General features: G+C 35.0%; 1 long non-coding RNA gene across 1 annotated transcript in view; it reads left to right on the plus strand.

Annotated features, from left to right (window-relative positions):
• The first annotated feature begins 1,628 nt into the window (after window positions 1–1,628).
• The window catches only part of LOC142345988 (uncharacterized), a 32,070-nt gene continuing 14,702 nt past the window's right edge, over window positions 1,629–18,996 (plus strand). The window contains exon 1 of the long non-coding RNA XR_012759372.1: window positions 1,629–1,713. This is a non-coding gene — a long non-coding RNA (uncharacterized LOC142345988). The remainder of the gene's footprint in view (window positions 1,714–18,996) is intronic.

Raw genomic sequence — 18,996 nt, forward strand, 5'->3', positions numbered from 1 at the left:
TATTAACCTTCAATTAAAAGCGAAAAAACTAACTAGTCTTGAGTGGCGGTTTATGTAGTCTTAATCTTACCGTTCTGAAAGCAAGAATTACTTAAACATTTTTTGCGCAAAAAAAAATTTTTTTGACTAGAGAGTCCTATATGACCAAAAGATCATCAACACAATTTTTCTTTGATATATTTTGTTTAAGGAGACTCTAAAATGTTGGATGATTTCCGTTTGTTTCCCCAGATTCGTGAATAAATAAATTTGCGACCACCAGACGTATGTGCGTATCTCAACATAATGATTTACCATTTAAAGACACATGCTCTGTAACTGGAGATGCATAAGGTACTGGCTGGTCACCAACGAAAAAGATAAGAAATAATCAACACTCATGAGCTCACCGAAGAAACTCTGTTGATTAAAACGGACGGCCGGGTGTAGTCAAACGAAGTAGTACTGAGCTGTAGTCAAACGAAGTAAAACTAGCTCGAAAAGGACAGGAAAGGCATGAGCTTTATCTTTCTGAGAGCAATTGTTAAAGATCTGAAGAAGTAAAATAAACAAAGAAGTGAACAGAATCTCTTCTGATAGCAAAGAAAGAGTAATCGAGACAAAATTTAAAAAATTTGAAAAACAGCTGAAAATGCAGCAGATGAAATTGAAAATAGAACGGCAATAAAGTCTGGAAAAAGACGTTACCATTATACAGGGTAATTTAGTTCGAAAGTAACAGGAAAATGAACAGCCACAATAATAGTTTATCTCGACAGCAATAGTAAATCATAATCGAAAGCTGTTCAAGCAACGAGTGACTGAAATTGTCACGGTGCAGGAGACCTTCTCAAAGGAGCCAAAGAGATCGGAAGTTTTCTATAGAGAGCACTGGGAGGCCAAGTCTCAATTTGGTTGGGTCAAAACAGGAATCACTTCCATTTGTGCCACCCAGCTTAGTTGGTGCAAATTATTTGCAACCCCAAGACGCACGTGCCATATTTTTACGTAATAATTTACAATGTAATAGTATGGGCTCTGTAACTGGGTGGTTCATAACGTACTGGCGGCACTAACGGAAAATATTCTATGTTTTTTTCATATCTGCATATTTGGTCGGAAAAAATTAGAGAACTAGTTTTTCGGCTCATTTATCAGTGTGGGGCTTAATTTCAACTAGACTTCAATTCTCCTTAGCTCTTTCCGATGCACTAATTTCCAGATATACGCTAATGTATCACATAGATGCGGATAAAGTTACATAGGTGATACGTAAGCAAAAAACCGCGGGTCTTTCCATATAGCCCCCCCCCCCCCTGTTTAGTGGTCAGATATCCGGATCTTGTCCGTTAGTGCCCCCCCCCCCCAGTACGTTATGCACCGCAGGCGACAGAGCACGTACCATTACACATTAAATCATTATAAATAAAAGTGACCACGTGCCCTTGAGGGGTGCAAATAATATGCACCCACTAAGCTGGGGGGGGGGGGGCACAAACGGAAAAGATCCAGATATTCTTCACTTCTCTCCAATCAAGGTAAATATACCTCAATGGGGGTTATAATTTTATGGGGCTATAAATGGAAAGATCCGGAAATATATCTGTGCCCGAGTTTTTAGAGCAGTAAAATGGCATAAAATGTCAGTCTATATATACAAGCTGTACACTTTTGATACGAGAAGTCAAAAGACTTACTTTCCTTTAAAAAAACTTGAAGACCCAGTGGTAAACTGTAAGTGGTTTCTTTTATTCACTACTGGCCTAATCTATAAATGTAAACAGTTTTTCATTTGTACTTTCTTTGGGTCTTTCCCATTATAGCCACCCCCCCCCCCCCCAGCGTAGTGGTCAGATAAACTATAGCCCCCCCATCATGGTAATTCTACCATAATGAGGGGGAGGCTATAATTTCATGGGGGAGGGGGCTATAATGGGAAAGACTTATTTCTTTGATACTTGAAGTTATAGATTTGGGTCTTTCAACAAACAAACAAGAGTCAATTGAACAAAAAAGTGAAAAAAGTCGGATCTTTTCCGTTTGTGCGCTCCCCCCCCCCCCCCCAAGTACGTTACGCTCCCCACAGTTACAGAGTACGTGCTATTACATAGTTAATCATTATGTAAAAATATGGCATGTGCGTCTGTGGGAGTGCAAATAATACGCACCCACTAAGCTTGGAGGGCTCAAACGGAAAATATCCCATAAATGGGATCTATTCTGTTTCGCCCCCCCCCCCCCCAGTGTTTTTTATGACCCCGAGTTACAAATTATATGTTGTTATATATAGCACGTTATTATGTAAGAAAATAGCACGTGCGCCTGGGGTCATAAAAGATTTATGCTCACTAAGCGGGGGGGGGGGGGTTGAAACAGAATAGATTACATAAATGAAACTAAGTGAGTACGAAAAGCCCCCGCATTAAAAATTGGGTTCTTTCCCATTATAGCCCCCCATGAAAATATAATCCCCCATTATGGTATATTTGCCATGGTTGGGGGCTATAGATTATCTGACCACTAAGCTAATGTGGGCTATAATGGGGAAAAACCCAACAATTTAAAATCCTGATATCCTCCTTTAAACATCTTATTTTTTTATACTTGATAAATCTACGAATTATTTCAATGTAATAAAAATTTTCAGCGGCGTATCACATAATTTTGTTGGTTTTGTTGGTTCAAAAGACGACATTGCGTGAAATTTGACATATACTGAGTGTCAAAGTTGAGTAAGCACCAACGAGTCTTACGGAAAACAAAATTAGGATCTTTTCCGTTTGTGCCCCCCATCCCCCCCATCCCCCAGTACATTACGCACCCCCAAATTACAGAGCACGTGCCATTACATATTAACTCATTATGTAAAACTATAGCACGTGCGGCGGGGGAGGCACCTACTAGACTGGGGGGAGGGGGGGGGGGGGGGGGTTACAAAAGGAAAAGATCCCAAAAGTAAAGGTTTCACGTAAAGTTAATCCAACTGATAATCAAATTATGAAATATATCTTTTACACCGTTGCTCCCTTACACGTGTGCTCTGATCAGTCTGTGAAATTCAGACAGTTTGCATTGACAAGTTATCAGACATTACGACGCAGAGGTATACCCAAATCGTCACGGGAAAACTTGCCCGATCTGTGTATCTATTGTTCTTTTTTCCTATATTAATACGTTGAACCTGCAACAAAATTGCAAAAAATAGATACTTTAGCAATAGCACGCAAAATTGAAGGGAATTGTGAAACCCGTGTTCGCAAAAAGTTCCAAAATTTAACCACGAAACTGAGACACAAGCTGCCTATCCTATTTTTCGCACGCTATGTATCGCAAATCTGTTCAATTTGTGTATCTCTTTTTCCCACGCAACGTAACTCGATTTCGCACTGAAAGTATCTAATTTTCGAACTGACCGAATCTACAATCCGCAAAAAAGCCACGATTAATTGTAAAGTGGTTTAAAGCTTTATTAGTTGATAAAAAACTAAGTGATTAAAAGTGGTTTACAGGTTTATAATATACTATATTGTATGAACTTCATGGTTTTTTCAGGCTTTATATTCAAGCTTCATCGTTTTGAGATTTTTTATTGAAATTTGACAAATAAATTTACTTCTGAAAAATACCTCAGTTTCAATTCAGATTAATGGAAAACAAAATAAATATCAACCGATATTCTTAATCGTCGACTCACTATTTCTTAATGATTTTTCGGGCTTTTATTTGAAATCAAGCACAATCTGCGTCTGTTTTAGATGTCCAATATTTTTTTCTGAAAAATCCTTTTTTTCCGCGAATACTTGTCGTGTCTTTTTACAATCTTACAGGTGTCTTTTATTCCTTGACTTATTACTATGTTGCGTCTATTTACAGATTCATAGGTGTCTATTAATTTTTCCGCCCATTTACATGTTTCAAGCTGTCTATTAATTTTTTTGGATCTGTTCTGTTTTGCGCCTCTCCAGTGTTGTCCACACTCCAGGTACAATATATATATATATATATATATATATATATATATATATATATATATATATATATATATATATAATGCTATATAACACCCTATCTTGTGAAAAAATATCACGCGCGTATGGGTTTTGTAAAAGATATAAGCCACTAAGCTTGGGGGCAGGCAAAACAAATTAGATACATTTTTTTCTGGAAAATCTTTTATTTCTGCTCTCTCTCTCTCCTTTATAAATAAATCTCAAAAACAAAAAATTCAGAAGCGATATTTACAGATGCTCACAGATATTTACAAAAAAACCACCATTTAAAACAAATGTATTGTGTTGTATAGTTAATTTTACCTTTGAATCCCTTTTAAACCTGCAAACAATATTTTCAATATTTACATTATCAATTAATCAAGCTTCAAATCACCTTTGCAAGCTCAATTAAAAAGGCTTTAAATCATGTTTGCATGCTCAAAAGCGCGCCTTCAATTATGTTAAATTGCGGACTAGAGATACACCTAATGCAAAAAAATGGAACCTAAAATGAGCGAAACGTGCAACAAGACTTGTCTCCTATTTTACAGATTTAAAGTATCTCAATTTCCCAAAACTACCATTAACACTTTTGCGAGAAAAAGCATGTCTCCTGTTTTCGTTAATTTTATGTATCTAATTGTCTAGCGATTTTGACTAAAGGAGTAATTTGGGGGTATACTTCTGCGTCGTAATGGATATCCCAATGTAAAACTGAGAAAATCAGTTCAGATTTTCAAAGAAGGAGGGGGAAGTCGCAGTCCTGAACACTTTTGTCACAATGATTCAAGTGGTCACAATGTTTCTCAGTTTCTTTGATTAAAAATTGATGAAAGAGCGTTGCAAAATTTTATTAATAGTCGCGAAGCGATAGCGGCTATTTTTGAGGACATCGTGGGTTTTTTAGTTTGTCGTCTTCATCGATGATTCTTACTACCTGACTTGACTTTTTCTTGGAATTGAGTTTTTCAATAATTTCACTGACTTCTACTGCTTTGCAGTTAAAATTTGAATTTGACAGATGAAACTTTAAATTTTATGAAAGTTTACTAATTGAAGACCAATAGTGTGCATATAAGTAATGCCAAACTTATATGCCCTAATTCTTAAGTATTAGTCTTGAGTTTTTGATATCGAATTTTAATTTTGAAAAACTTCTTTTAAGGCTTTTTCTTTATAGACCGTATGTGTCATAAAATTGACAGTCCGAATCTAACCAAATAAATCTGGTGGTCTATTAAAGGTTGATCTGTCTATCTTATTTCTTTAGTTATTTCAGTTCATGGAAGATCACAAGCATTTATTGCGTCTTTTTTCCGGCAATCTGCCGACTATATTGAGAAAATGTCAGATAACAACCTTGTGCATTTTAGCCGCGTAAATTAGTGCTAATAATCGTTCGTTTCTTTGGTGAAGAAATGTTTTAATTAAGGAAAAACCGATCGTTTAAATATATGGCCAAAAACATTTCTTTTTGCTGATTATTATAATAAACTGCAAAAGAGCACAATGCAATCAACTCTTTTTGCTTGATTGTTGTACCAGACGAGGGATGAATAAAATTTTTTTATTTATTGATTGCACTCACAATGATAAAGAATGAAAAGTGTCCTCTCAACTTTTTTCTTGGAGAATTCTCAAGATCTCCTCTTTTATAGCACACATAACCTAAAATAGGCAGTCTCACCCCGGGTCGAGGTTTGGTGGTGAATTTTCGTAAGAAATGCGGTGAAATGCGGTGAAAAAAAATAGTTTTCACCGCGTATTTCTTACATCTTTTTGCGGTGAATGCGGTGAATCGCGGTGAATTTTTTTTTCACCGCCTTCTCAGTATTCTTACAAAAAAGAATCGTCCCTACACGGGTTCGAACCTCTGACCTCCTGCATGCCTTCCAATGCTTATTCCACTGCGCCAACTGTCACTTACTTGTTTCTTAATTCTTGTGAATTTAAATCAGATTGAGTAAACTTTGGAAACCATATGCGGTGAATTTTTGTAAGAAATGCGGTGAAATGTGGTGAATTATTTTTTTTCACCGCATCTAGCGGTGAGAAAAAATAATTCACCGCTTGAGAGAAAGCGGTGAATTGTTTTTTTTCACCGCATTCACCGCATTCACCGCATTTCTTACATTATTTTGCCATAATAGTCTATGCGGTGAATTTTTGTAAGAAATGCGGTGAATTTGGTGGTGAATTTTTGTAAGAAATGCGGTGAAAAGCGGTGAATTATTTTTTTTCACCGCATTCACCGCAATCACCGCATTTCTTACGAAAATTCACCGCATTCACCGCATTTCTTACGAAAATTTACCCAAAAACCTCGACCAGGGCTGTCATCAATCTACAGAACCATCATTTTCGGTGCAAAAGCACATTTTATTTTGTGGGCACACACCAATCAATTTGCATTGAGCGGAAAAACAGAAAAAGAAATTATTGGTTTTCAGTTTTGTCTTAAAACAGCGCGTATAAAAGCACTTAATAGGCAACCACGGCTCAACAAAATCGATTTGTTAAAGGCTGCAAAATGATGCAGGGCAACTCGATTTATTGACAATTTGTTTTCGATTTTTATCCAAACTTCCTAACTTTTTGTTTCAAATTTTCACTTTCTGTACTATCAGAGCCTGCAGCTACTTATGCATATTTGAAGTTTTTGTAAACAAAATAAAAAACAAACAAAAACAGACATATTCAGCTATGTTTCAGTAGCATGTTTAATCTTTTATTTAGACAAATCTCGATCGGATAAAAGTCGAAAACAATTCAATTGGATCGGCGCTTTTCAACTATTGTTCTGTAATTTCAATTCTTAACCAAAGTTTCAATATGCAAAAACAGCAGACGTCAACTGCTTGGATCAACCTTAGATTAGCGCCAAAATAATAATATGGCAAAAAAAATTGATTCAACGTATCCTATTTGTTTGCAGTCTGTGGCCAATTTGCTTAAAAATTAATTTTCAGTTCAAAAAAATAAATGATCAAAATGTTCATTTTCAGAGATATATTCCAATTCGAAAAGAAATTTCGATGGCAATGAAAACGAAGATTTTCTGACAAATTAAAATTTATTCCTCCGTTGTTTCTTTTTATATCAAACATTATCTCAAATGAGCGCTTCATGGAAGCACTGGGCTCAAGCATTTCCGTTTTCCTTTTGTTTTTTTTATCACACCTAAATTGAAAATTATCACCGTTAAAATATTCACTGTTTCTCATGTTTTTAAAGTTTCCTTTGACTGAAAAAACTCAGTCTTCTTTCTCAGGTAGCCTTCAAAAATTTTATTTGAAATTTTGTGCAAAATTGGATGCTGAAATTTGCTGAATATCATTTTGTATTTTTAATTGAATCAAACTGTCAAACAATCTTTTCAAAATTTTCAAAATACTCAATAGTCAACGTGATCTTGGACAGGTATAAACCAAAAATTTGCCTTTAACTTTTAAGTAATTTCCTTCGCAAACCTTAAATGGCAAGCTTATATTTACTACGAAGCCGGTTTTAATAGTTTCGAGTTTGAACGGTAGCTTCAGTCTTGACTGTCAGACCAGTCTCAATTTTTTTTTGAATTTAACTGTTTTTCAGCATTTTGATTTTTACATATACGTTGAACTAACGATCGAAATAGATCTCAATGAGAATAAATTTAAAAAACAATTTTGAAAATCTGTGCAGAGTTGACAACATTTAATAAAATTTTGTAGGTTGAAAGAGCACCAAATTTGCGGCAATTCAGCATTAATTTAAACTTAAAAAGTAGTTACGCAAAACTTCAGCTGCAATTAGCTTATGTTTCGTTATTCCTAATTATTAGAAGCTGTTCATATGCAGCATTAAACATTTTTATAAAATGAGAAATTTCAAATTTTTTGCTGCTAATTTATATATTCCATATTTCGTACATTTGATTCAGATATTTTACATCTCTTGCAACTGGAGCAAATTGAGTTTTGGAAACAACAGTTGAAAAATTTTACCAAAAAAGGTAACAAACTAAACTCACTCAAAAACTGGTTTTTGAGAGTAAAATTTGCAGAAGAGATAAAAACACTAGAGCGTCACATGGCATTTCATCGAATATCAAAATGCCTATTGTGTCAGAATACCTATTACCTAATTTATTTTTCCTTGTTATCTTTTGTTTCATTAGTCCGATGAGAAATTATCAAATGGTTTTACAAGCATAATTAATCGAACTGAAGCAGATAGTTAAGTTGTGATATCTTTTTTGAGTCCTCTGAGACATTGCCGTGGCCTGCGAGGCATGACATAATTATCTAGTTTCATTTTTTTTTTAAAAAAATGTTAAACGTATAAGGTCATAAGTTACTTTATCTCATTAGGCATTATTATGCTAAATAGTTATACTCGGGTAGTTTTATCATTATAATTAAATAAATACTGTGCATAATGTGGGTATTTTTGCATTGAATAAATTTTTTTCTTCCCCCAAAATGTTTTTTGCTGAACCACAGATGACAAAAAACTTCAAAAGAGGTATTGCACCCTAAAAATCTTCCCTCCAATTCGTCACAATCCCTATTACATCACTGGAAGATCTCTACAAAAAGCTTCGCAATTCTCCAAACACGTTCTTGTTAAAAGTACCCACTTATTCAACGAAAAAACATAGAGTTGAGTGGATCAATAGTAATGAATGAATTTAAAACTAGCAAGAATCTTGCCAGCTGATTTAAAACTTGCGAGGTTCTAGCGAGCATTTTGCAAGATAACAATCCTGGCAAAAAATAAATCAGGATAGTATGGTTTGAGAAATCACATTTGCAGCAAATTATTGTTTATTAAAAAAGTTACAAAACTCAAATCCATGGAAAAAATTTTTTCGGGTTCAAAATCTTGAAAGAATCTTGGTACTGGTATGCATTCACTTGCAAGATTCTTGCAAGTTCTTCGATTCATCAACCACTGGGGGTGGCTGGAATTTCTAATTTTTTAACGCACCTAATCCTACATTTTTCAGGGCCTAAATTTTTAAGGCAAAGAAATTTGCATATAGTTTAGAAGACGAAGTAGCTAAACGTAGGCATGCTGTCACTTATTCAGGGGCGTTGAATTGATTCTTTACCCAGAGAACCCAGAGAAGCTTAACCGTAAAGAGCTGTGACTGTGTCACTTTCTAGTAGACTAGGCACCTTTTGAGACCTGACATAAATTATGACAATTTATATACTAATTAACATAAGGCTGTCCAGGACGAAGTACAGACCGAATTGACTAATGATCAAACACAGCTGAGACGACATTTGTGAAGGTTGAGTTGTAAAATACAGGGTCTGGGTGAACCCAAAAACGCGGAATAGTTTGATCAGAAGCCACCCAGGCTAAGGTCCCAGGCCAAAGCCACTTCTGATCAAACTATGTCCAGACTTTGGTCTCTTATCAGACAAAATGTGCCGGACCAAAATGTCCTCTGATCAGACTTTCGTGCGACCTAGGGAAATTGCGATGTGTGCATCCGTAGCCAACTCTGATCACACCATGCCAGAGCGGATCAACCTCTGATCAAAACTTCGTGCGACCAATATATTCGTGCGACTTTAGTGCAACCAACGCTCCCTCTGATCAGGACATACTCACGACTTTGCCCTATAATCAGACCATTTCTGAATAAATGTTGTGATCAGTTTGAATTTGTATAGACTATTCAATTCAAGTCTATGGTACTCAACTTAATTTTGAATAAGATAATATATCTGGTTGAGGTTGTAGTATTACGAGAGCCGTTACAAATGAACGGATAATTAATCCCGCATTAGAGCGAACGTATTTAGGCGCTAATTAACCATTCTTTCGCCGCGCGCTAAACAAACTAACGCTTGTTAAGACTACCAGTACACAAGTATTTAAACAACTCAGTTCGACTTATTTAAATAACACAACCTTAGGCCTGGATCTCCTCGCTTATATCCAGGATAGAAAATGTACGTTGTTGAACGTAGGCGGCCTGTAAAACCACAGTTTCTTTTGATTTAAATTACTTCTGCTTTTGACAGTTGCAATGCAGATCTTTCCCCCCAAGTTCAATAAAGATGAAGCAGATTGCTTCAGGGGAAAAGACAATAGAGTCTCATAAAAAGCCCCCAAGAAAACCATAATTGTTGCGGTTTTAGAAGAGGGGAAAAGCAGAAAACAGGTGCCTACGAAATCAATAATTGATGCTCTCAGTTTTTTAGATTTTTATTATTTTTTGGAGTTTCAATAATTTCTCCGTGAGATAAAAAAGAGTTAATTCTCTTGCCTTCTCGGCCAATAGGAAAATTAAGAAGCACCTCACTATGAACGTGAGTTTGTGATTCGCTCTCTATCGGCCCAAACGGAGCTGAGAGGAATTAATTGTTTCTCTCAGCGAAGTGGGACGGAATAAAATTAGAGAGACAAATAACAGAGCCAACGACGAGCAGCAGACAACTGCTTCATTTTTCTTGCAAAATAAATTCTTAAATTTAAACAGAGAAATTTTATTAAAGATTTCCAACTTAGCAAATTTTCCAACAGAACATACTTGTGAGAAATCGACTGGAAGAAGTTTCAAAGACGCACTCACTTAACAACAACACAATCAAGTAACAGCTCAACCCGGTTTAATACTACTCAGTGTAAGCTTGTTCATTTAAACTATCTATTTAATTAATTGAACTTTTCAGCCCCCCCAACTACTTTAAATTGAGACTTATAGCACAGACAGGTCTTAGGCATATATCTTTACCTTCGATTTGTTATATCTTTTGTCAAGTTTGACTGGCATACATAAGAGATCCCGTATTGTGTGATCTGTAAGAGCCCAGCCAAATTTGATAACTGGTGCGCCCAGAGGAAAGAATCACGCCTGAATTTTTGTTTTTCTATCCGATCGGATTAAAATAGTAAAATAACCACTACCACAGAAGTGAAAGCACACTAATAGACAAACAAATAGAGTAATTTATATCAAATTTACGGCCGAAATACAGTAAATTTACATTAAAATAGTAACAGGCAACTGATTCTTTGCTCTTGTAAAATTGTTCTGACCCGGGTGGGGGTAATCTATGTCCAATTATTAGTTTATTCATATAACATTTGAAGTACTTTTACATTTTATAGTCAAAATTTAACCAAAAATCATCCCCCCAAAACCTATTTAGCCTAATTTTCACCCAATTTTCATCAAATTTATGGTTAAATTTTAGTATTTACACCTTAAATAACCGAAAATCAACCAGATTTTATCCCCCCAAAACATATTTAATTTGATTTTAACCCAATTTTCACCAAATTTATGGTTGAATTTTAGTATTTTCACTCTAAATAATTGAAAGTTATACAAAATTCATCCACCCATAACCTGTTTAGTCTATTTCTAACCCGATTTTGACCAAAATTATGGTTAAATTTTAGTATTTTCACTCTAAATAATCGGAATTTATACAGAATTTATCCCCACAAAACTTGTTTAGACTATTTCTGACCCGATTTGCACCAAATTTATGATTAAATTGTAGCATATACACTCCAAATTACCAAAAATTATCCAAATTTCACCGCCCCAACACCTAATTAAACTAAACTTTAGCCGATTTTCACCAAATTCTACAGAATTTTAGCATTTTCACACTAAATAGCCGATTTTTAACCAAAAATCATCCCCCCCAAATCATACTTAGAGTAACATATGTCCAATTTTTACTGAATTTTTGACCAAAATATAGCATTTTCAAACAATTTAACGAAAATTTAACCAGAATTCATCCCCCCAATACGTGTTTAGTGTAATTTATATCTAATTTTCTACACATTTAAGCACACGTTGTTGCATTTTCACATTAACTAACCCAATTTTGGTTAAATTTAAGCCTTCCTTAATTGAATATTCACTCTGTTTTATCAATTCCTTGACCCGGGTGGGGTAATATTAACCAGATTTTAACAAAATTAACGTCACTTTTATCATAATTTAACGGATACTAATCACATTTAAGCCTTAAAAACATCATTCTTATCCAATTTTAACCAATATTACTCAAGAAAATAGCCATATTAACGTCATTTTTACACAAAATTAGTAAATATTAACCAAGTTTTGACCACATAAATCTCAATAAGGCTCAAATTTAACAAAGAATAACGGGTTTTAAACTAAATTTTATCCCCCAACATAGATTTTTAGCCTGAAAATAACATAAATTGATGAGAATTCCCCCATTTTAACCGGTTTCACAAGTACAATTTCACCAATAGAGGTTTTAAACAGTGCATGGACCAAACTGGAATAGTTATTGTAGAACATCTTAATCTAACAGCAATAGAAAACACTAGAAGGGGTTTATTACTGACGGAATTACTTTCTTAGCTATTTTCTACGTGTTTGAACATAATTCTCCCGCTGATTTTTGTATAACTTATGCATCTGTGAACCCTAATTTCCAGAATTTACTAACTTTGTTAAAAACTAAAAACAGTGTGATCGAGATTCCCGCAGAAAATTTAGCCAATAATTAATTGAAAGAGCGTAAACTAGCCTTTTTAACCCAATTTGTACACAAATTTATCATAGAAAAGTTGTTGTCTCATGTTAAAAAACGGTCATTAACAGACTCAAGCACTTTAGAAACAATATTTAAACACAATAATAGCTACAAAAATACTACTACTGATGTACTAAACATCCCGTACTAAACGTTTTTATACTGTCTTCTGTGTGTTTCATACAAAAATACAATAATAAAACAACAAAAACAATTGTTCTATGTTATTTATATGTCATATATTAAAGTTAACGTTCAAGATTTAAATATAAGTACTAAAGTACATAACGAAATAGGCAAAGTTTTATATTATTTAACTGATCAGAACAGAAAATTTTTATGCATTTACCATCACTCTTCTAGCGAAACAGAGACTGAAATCTACATAACTTACAAGTGGACCAACCCAAACTTTAATGAACTTTTATGTGCTCTAAGAAATCAGAACAGTGTGATAGAATTAGCATAAACGTTATCATCTTGTGTGTGGATGAGCCAACAAAATAAAATTCCCCCGTTTGGTTTACGAATCTTAAAAATCATTAAACCCAAATACATCAACGTTTCTCCTGACGATCCGAGTTTACAAGATAGAGTTAAATTACTTATAAAAACAGAATTTGTCACACAAATTAGATTTTCAAAAATAAACAGATTTCACCAATACTCTGTTGAATTTAAACACTCTGAAAGCACTTATCCTTGGTTATTAAATTTTACCATTGAGCAAACCGATATTTACTCTTGGGTTGAAGTTTTTAGCACTGATAACGGCAAGAACTTTGAATTTAAAATACAATCATTAAACGGTCCTAAACAAATAAAATTCATAACACAAAACAAACAGTTCAACTTTCTACTTTAGTATTAGTGTTTTATTACTTAATTGTTATAACAAAAATATTTTCTACACTAATTACCCAAACTAATAGTACTTTCGTATAAAATATTCTTTTCATACACTAAAACAAAACATGGCAGCGAACGTTGTTGCGTACCCCGACATAGCGTTAGAGAAATGTACAGGTTTAGACCCATCTGAAGATGCCCAGGAATTCTTTAGTTTAATACAAAGAAAAATCCAATTCTCACTAGGAACAAGAGATCCTGCGGATGTTGATTTGCAAGCAGCATACGACGCTAGACAAAAAGCATTGTTTGGTTCGGTTTTGCGTGGGCCCGCAGCCCAATGGTTTGAAACCTTAGCACCAGGTTTAGCATTGAACGAAGTTAAAAATCAGTTCATTACCCGTTTTACTGATGCAAAAGACAACTATAGTAAAAGAATTGAAGTCGAGAGTTTTAAAAGGCAACCAGAGGAGTTGATAAAAAGCTATACACACCGAGTAACAAAAGCAGTTGAAAAAGGATGGCCAGATCCAGATTTTAACAACGACCAGCGTAACGCTAAGTGTATGGAGTACTTTGTAAGAGGATTAACGCCACCTACACTCAAGCAAAAGGCACATCAGCGGTTAATAGAAAACCCAGCTACAACTTGGCAACAATTACAGGATCATGTAGCAACTAAAGACTTAAGTTTTTCTGTTAGCAGTGAATTCACGGGTACTGCCTCAAGTAGTATCGACAATAAAATAGAAATAGAAGGGTTAAAAAACCAACTCACAGAAATTGCAAATTTAATGAAAGATCATAAAATAAACGCCACATACAACAACGACAATCCCAGATTCAAACAAAACCAGACTAGATTCTGCAAGTTTTGCAAACGTTCAGGTCACACAATAGCTTTCTGCTTTAAGTACAAGGACTTTAAAAACGAAAACCGAAACCCACCTCAACAACGAGAAAAGTTCACAGATAATTATAAACGTAGTAGGAGCCATTCACCAGGTCAACAAAAATACAAATCAAACAATTATGACAATCGGAATTCTAGGGACAGACAAAGAAATAGTTATAACCAAAATCAATCCAATTATCAAAACAACTCAAGATCAGACTACCGACATCGATCACCGTACCCATCAAACTCTTCAAACAATTACCGATCATCTTCTTACGAGAACCGATCACAGGAAGGAGACAATAACCATCGAAACAACTCTTACAGAGATAACAATAGGCAAAATAGTAGGGACAGACAAAGCAACGGTCCTCCAAGATCAGATAATCGATATCGTGATAGGAGTAGAGACCATGACCGGGATAGGACACCTACTAGACAAAACAATAATACTCATTCAAGAGATAACAGTGAAGGGCGAAGCCCTCGAGTTCACTTTACCAGTGAAACTTCCAGAGACTATTACAATAATGAGAATCATAACGACGAGTATTTAAACTAGACAGGTCTCCGTTCATAAACACTACTGAAAACAAAGCAAGTTACTCACATATCTATATTAATTTATACCAATCCGTCGGAGACAAAAATAAAAATAACGGCTTAGAAACACAGTTTTTATTGGACACAGGAGCATCAAGCTCTATAATTAATTACCACACTTATCTTGAACTATGTAAATTACAACACATTGAGATGAAAGCTTCAAAAAATCATACTTTAGCGGTTAATGGTGAGAAACTAAAACTTCTAGGTCAAATTACTTTCAAAACTTCTTTCGACATTGAAGGAAAGTATCAAGTGGAAGTTACCACATGGGTTTCAGCAAAAGATGGTTGCAAGCCGCATTTGTTGGGAATGGATTTTCTTGAATCTACAGTAAAATCTATTGACCTAACCACTCCAAAAATTGATTTAAAAACTTACCCTGAAGTAGCCGTCACATTATCTAGATACCAAACGAAAAGCTATCCATACATTAGCTCTTACAAAATTGTAACTCTTGACCAGCAACTACCATTAGCACCAAAATCAACTCGAGTAATATCAATTAGACCTCCGAATGAATTCTTCAGAAAGGGAACCTCATTCGTAATTGGAAGTGAACTGCAAGCTCAGGGAATTTATACTTACAACGTTCAGTGTTTTAGAAAAGAAAAGGAATTACCAATAATGCTAAACAATCCTCAAAACAACAAGGTTGTCATCCAAAAGGGTCCTATTGGGCACACTTTAGAAGACATTGAAATTAGACAAGACCCAGAATTTTCTGTAGTTGACAACGTTGCATTCATAAACCACCTAATGAATAGTGACACTAATTGGGATCAAATATTCCATGTTTTTGAAAAACAAGGTCCAAAAATTTCAAAAATTCAAAATTTCTTTGCAGGCAAAACTCCTGAAAAACAAAAGAAAACAGAAAAGCGAAAAAGGCAACAAGATTTTACCAACAACTACGATTTAGAAACAGACTTTAGCGACGACCTCAAGGATCTTAAGCCACTATTAGAAACAACTGATGAGAACATCAGACCCGTTGAACTTCCCAAAGAAAAACTTAACAGATTTGACAAAACCGATCAAGCGTTTCTCAAAAAATTTGATTTCAGTCAAGCTGATATCAATGACGAAAACTTAGACAAGTTACTGAGGACTTTAACTAAATATAAAGACGTTTACTCTCAACACAATTACGATGTTGGAAAGATAAAACAAAAGTTTCATGTTAAACTTTTACCTAATTCAACTTTGACAAAACAAAGACCATCCAAAGTACCATTACATTATCAGGAAAAACTAGAAAACCTTTTGGAACAACTGTGTAAAACAGGTATAATCCGGGAAATGGGTAATGATAAAGAAATGGGATCAGAATTTATTAATTCAATCATAATCCTACCCAAGGGGAACACAGTAAAACTGGTTATAGATGCCCGATATCTGAATTCAATAACAGACCTTAGTCGATATTCATGGCCACTCGAACCAATCGGAAGTCTATTAACTAGGTTAAAAGGTAATTTCTTCACAACCAGTGATCTTTGTTCAGCCTATAACCAAGTCCCTCTAACTGAGGAAACCAAACAGCTGGTAAGTTTTGTAATTGGTCCAAAGCAATACACATTTGAACGCGGATTTTACGGCCTATGCGGTCTACCTAATTTCTTCAGTCGTATAATGACTATCCATTTTGCACCATTAATTAGAAAAAAACAAGCTATAACCTACATTGATGACACCATCATGCAAGCGCAATATGAAACCGAAATGTTTGAAATAATTGACAAGTACCATGAACTTTTAAGGAAATCAGGATTGAAAGCTCAACCTGAAAAGACTAAATTTTTCCTTAGGAAAGTACAGTTCTTGGGACATGTAGTAGGTAAAGATGGGATACAACCAGTCAAGAAGCGAGTAGCAGATTTAAAAGCATTTAAGTCGCCTGAAAACAAACGTGATGTCATGAGAGTTCTAGGTTGCTTAGGATTCTACAGCATGTATCAAAAATTTGCATGTTGACTGCAAACCATTCTATGACTTAACCCGCACAGAAACTAAATTTGTTTGGACAACGGAACACGAAAAACTGTTTAACGACATTAAAAACAGAATTAGCGAAGATACTATCTTAGCAATACCGGATACTAAATACCCTTTCCACGTGCATGTAGACTCTTCTTCTATAGGAGTAGGCTCAATTCTCGTTCAAGAATTTCCAGAAGGGAAACGAATAGTGTCTTTTAATTCTAGAATTTACACTAAAGAGGAACAAAGAATGAGTACCACAGCACGCGAACTTTGCGGTGTAATATCGGCATTACAAACTTATGAGCATTACCTAATTGGTTCTCCCCATCCTGTATACGTGTACACAGACCATAAGCCTTTAATGTATCTATGGGGTAGAAGAGGAAAACTCTCTCACAGGTTTTTTAGATAGCAGTTAGTAATTTCTCAATTCCAGAACTTGAAAATTATTTGGACTGAAGGAAAAAACTTAGCTTTTCCCGACATCCTAAGTTGCAATGTAAAACTTGAAGATCTGGACAAGTATCAACTTAAACACAAAAAGATACCAAAAGACATTAGTTTTTACGACGAGCATGGTAACGAGGAAAAATACTTCATTTTGCGTGATAATGAAAAGGGACCAGCAGATGACTTTTTTCCAATCCTAAAGCAAAGCATAATGGGTATCGACAAATTCATTTTCAAAAATGACAAAATGGTAAGGCAAAAGTACGACAATAATCAAAACAGACTTTGCTCAATAAACAATATTTCGGAAGATTTCTCGTATGGTTCATCAATTAACCACTATAGGCGTCACCGCAAACATGAAATAACCCCTGCATCAGAACAGGAGGAAGACGAAACGTCTGATCATTATACAGAAATTGATTCCTACCCTGATGAATGGATAACCGAACAAAATTTTGACCCAATTTCGGAATTTGAATTGTTCAATGAGAACCAGTCACCGGAATTAGAGTTTGACGAACTCTACATTGATCAAACTAATACCACAGACTCGGAGTACAGATTCCCTCTAGAATATGATAAAGTTTTTCTCGTGAAAAATAGCACTTCCATAGACAAAACCGAATTAGCAGAAAAATTTCCCGAAAATACAAAAATACAAGATGCAAGAGAACTCATTGATAAACTGACAACCTTCTCTAAAGAATTTGATTTAAATACATCAGTAATTTGTCAAGAACAATTAAAAGATCCAGTAATACAAAAAATTCGTCAATCAAGAACGAACAATAACAAAGATGAAAAGAAAATTGAATTCCGACAATCTAAAGCCATAATGTCATACATTAATAACTTTGCAAAATTGAGTTTTGTAGGCCACATCTTATGTATTCAACAACAAACAGACGAACCAGATTTTGAATACTTAAAAATTTGTGTACCACTGTCATTGTTCTTTAAAGTTTTTCAGCTAGCTCATTGTGAACTGTCAGGTCATGTAGGTTTAGATAAAACACTTGCTAATGTAAAACGATTTTTTTATTGGCCCGGAATGTATAAATGGATTGAAAACCTAATTGCTGATTGCCTTGAATGCCAAAAAAATAAACAAAAACGGAGAGATATCCACGAAGCACCTCTCGAAAAGTGGACTGATACAGTCCCATTCCCCATTCATACGGTCCATATTGATCACAAAGGACCTTTAAATCCTCCATCGAACGGTAAACACCATTGTTTAGTTATTGTCGATTCATTTTCGCGTTTCATTCAAGTATACCCTGTACGTTCCACAGACGCAGTAGACACCATAAAAGCTTTAGAAAAGTTCATCTTGGCCTTTGGAATACCACAAAAACTTGTTTATGATAAGGGTTCGGCATTCATGAACCAAGATTTTGCGAGTTACATTCATGAATTAGGTATAACACCCGCACCTCGAACTGCTTATGCGCCTTGGACTAATGGTAAAGTCGAGATCCAAAACAAACATCTAGGAGCACATTTCCGAATTTTTCTAGAACAAGCTCGAGGTAAATGGGACGAACTGGCACCAAAATTTGCTTTTCCTCATAACACGGTTCCAAATGCTAGTACTGGAATCTCACCTTATGAAATTGTGTTCGGACAAAAACCACAGATACCTCTGTCACTTAAGTTAGGACTCCTACGAAATTCAAAACTCACATGCTCTTCCGAGTTT

Source organism: Convolutriloba macropyga, chromosome 9 (genome assembly GCF_964194025.1).
Source record: "Convolutriloba macropyga chromosome 9, txConMacr16.3, whole genome shotgun sequence".
Lineage (NCBI taxonomy): Eukaryota > Metazoa > Xenacoelomorpha > Acoela > Convolutidae > Convolutriloba > Convolutriloba macropyga.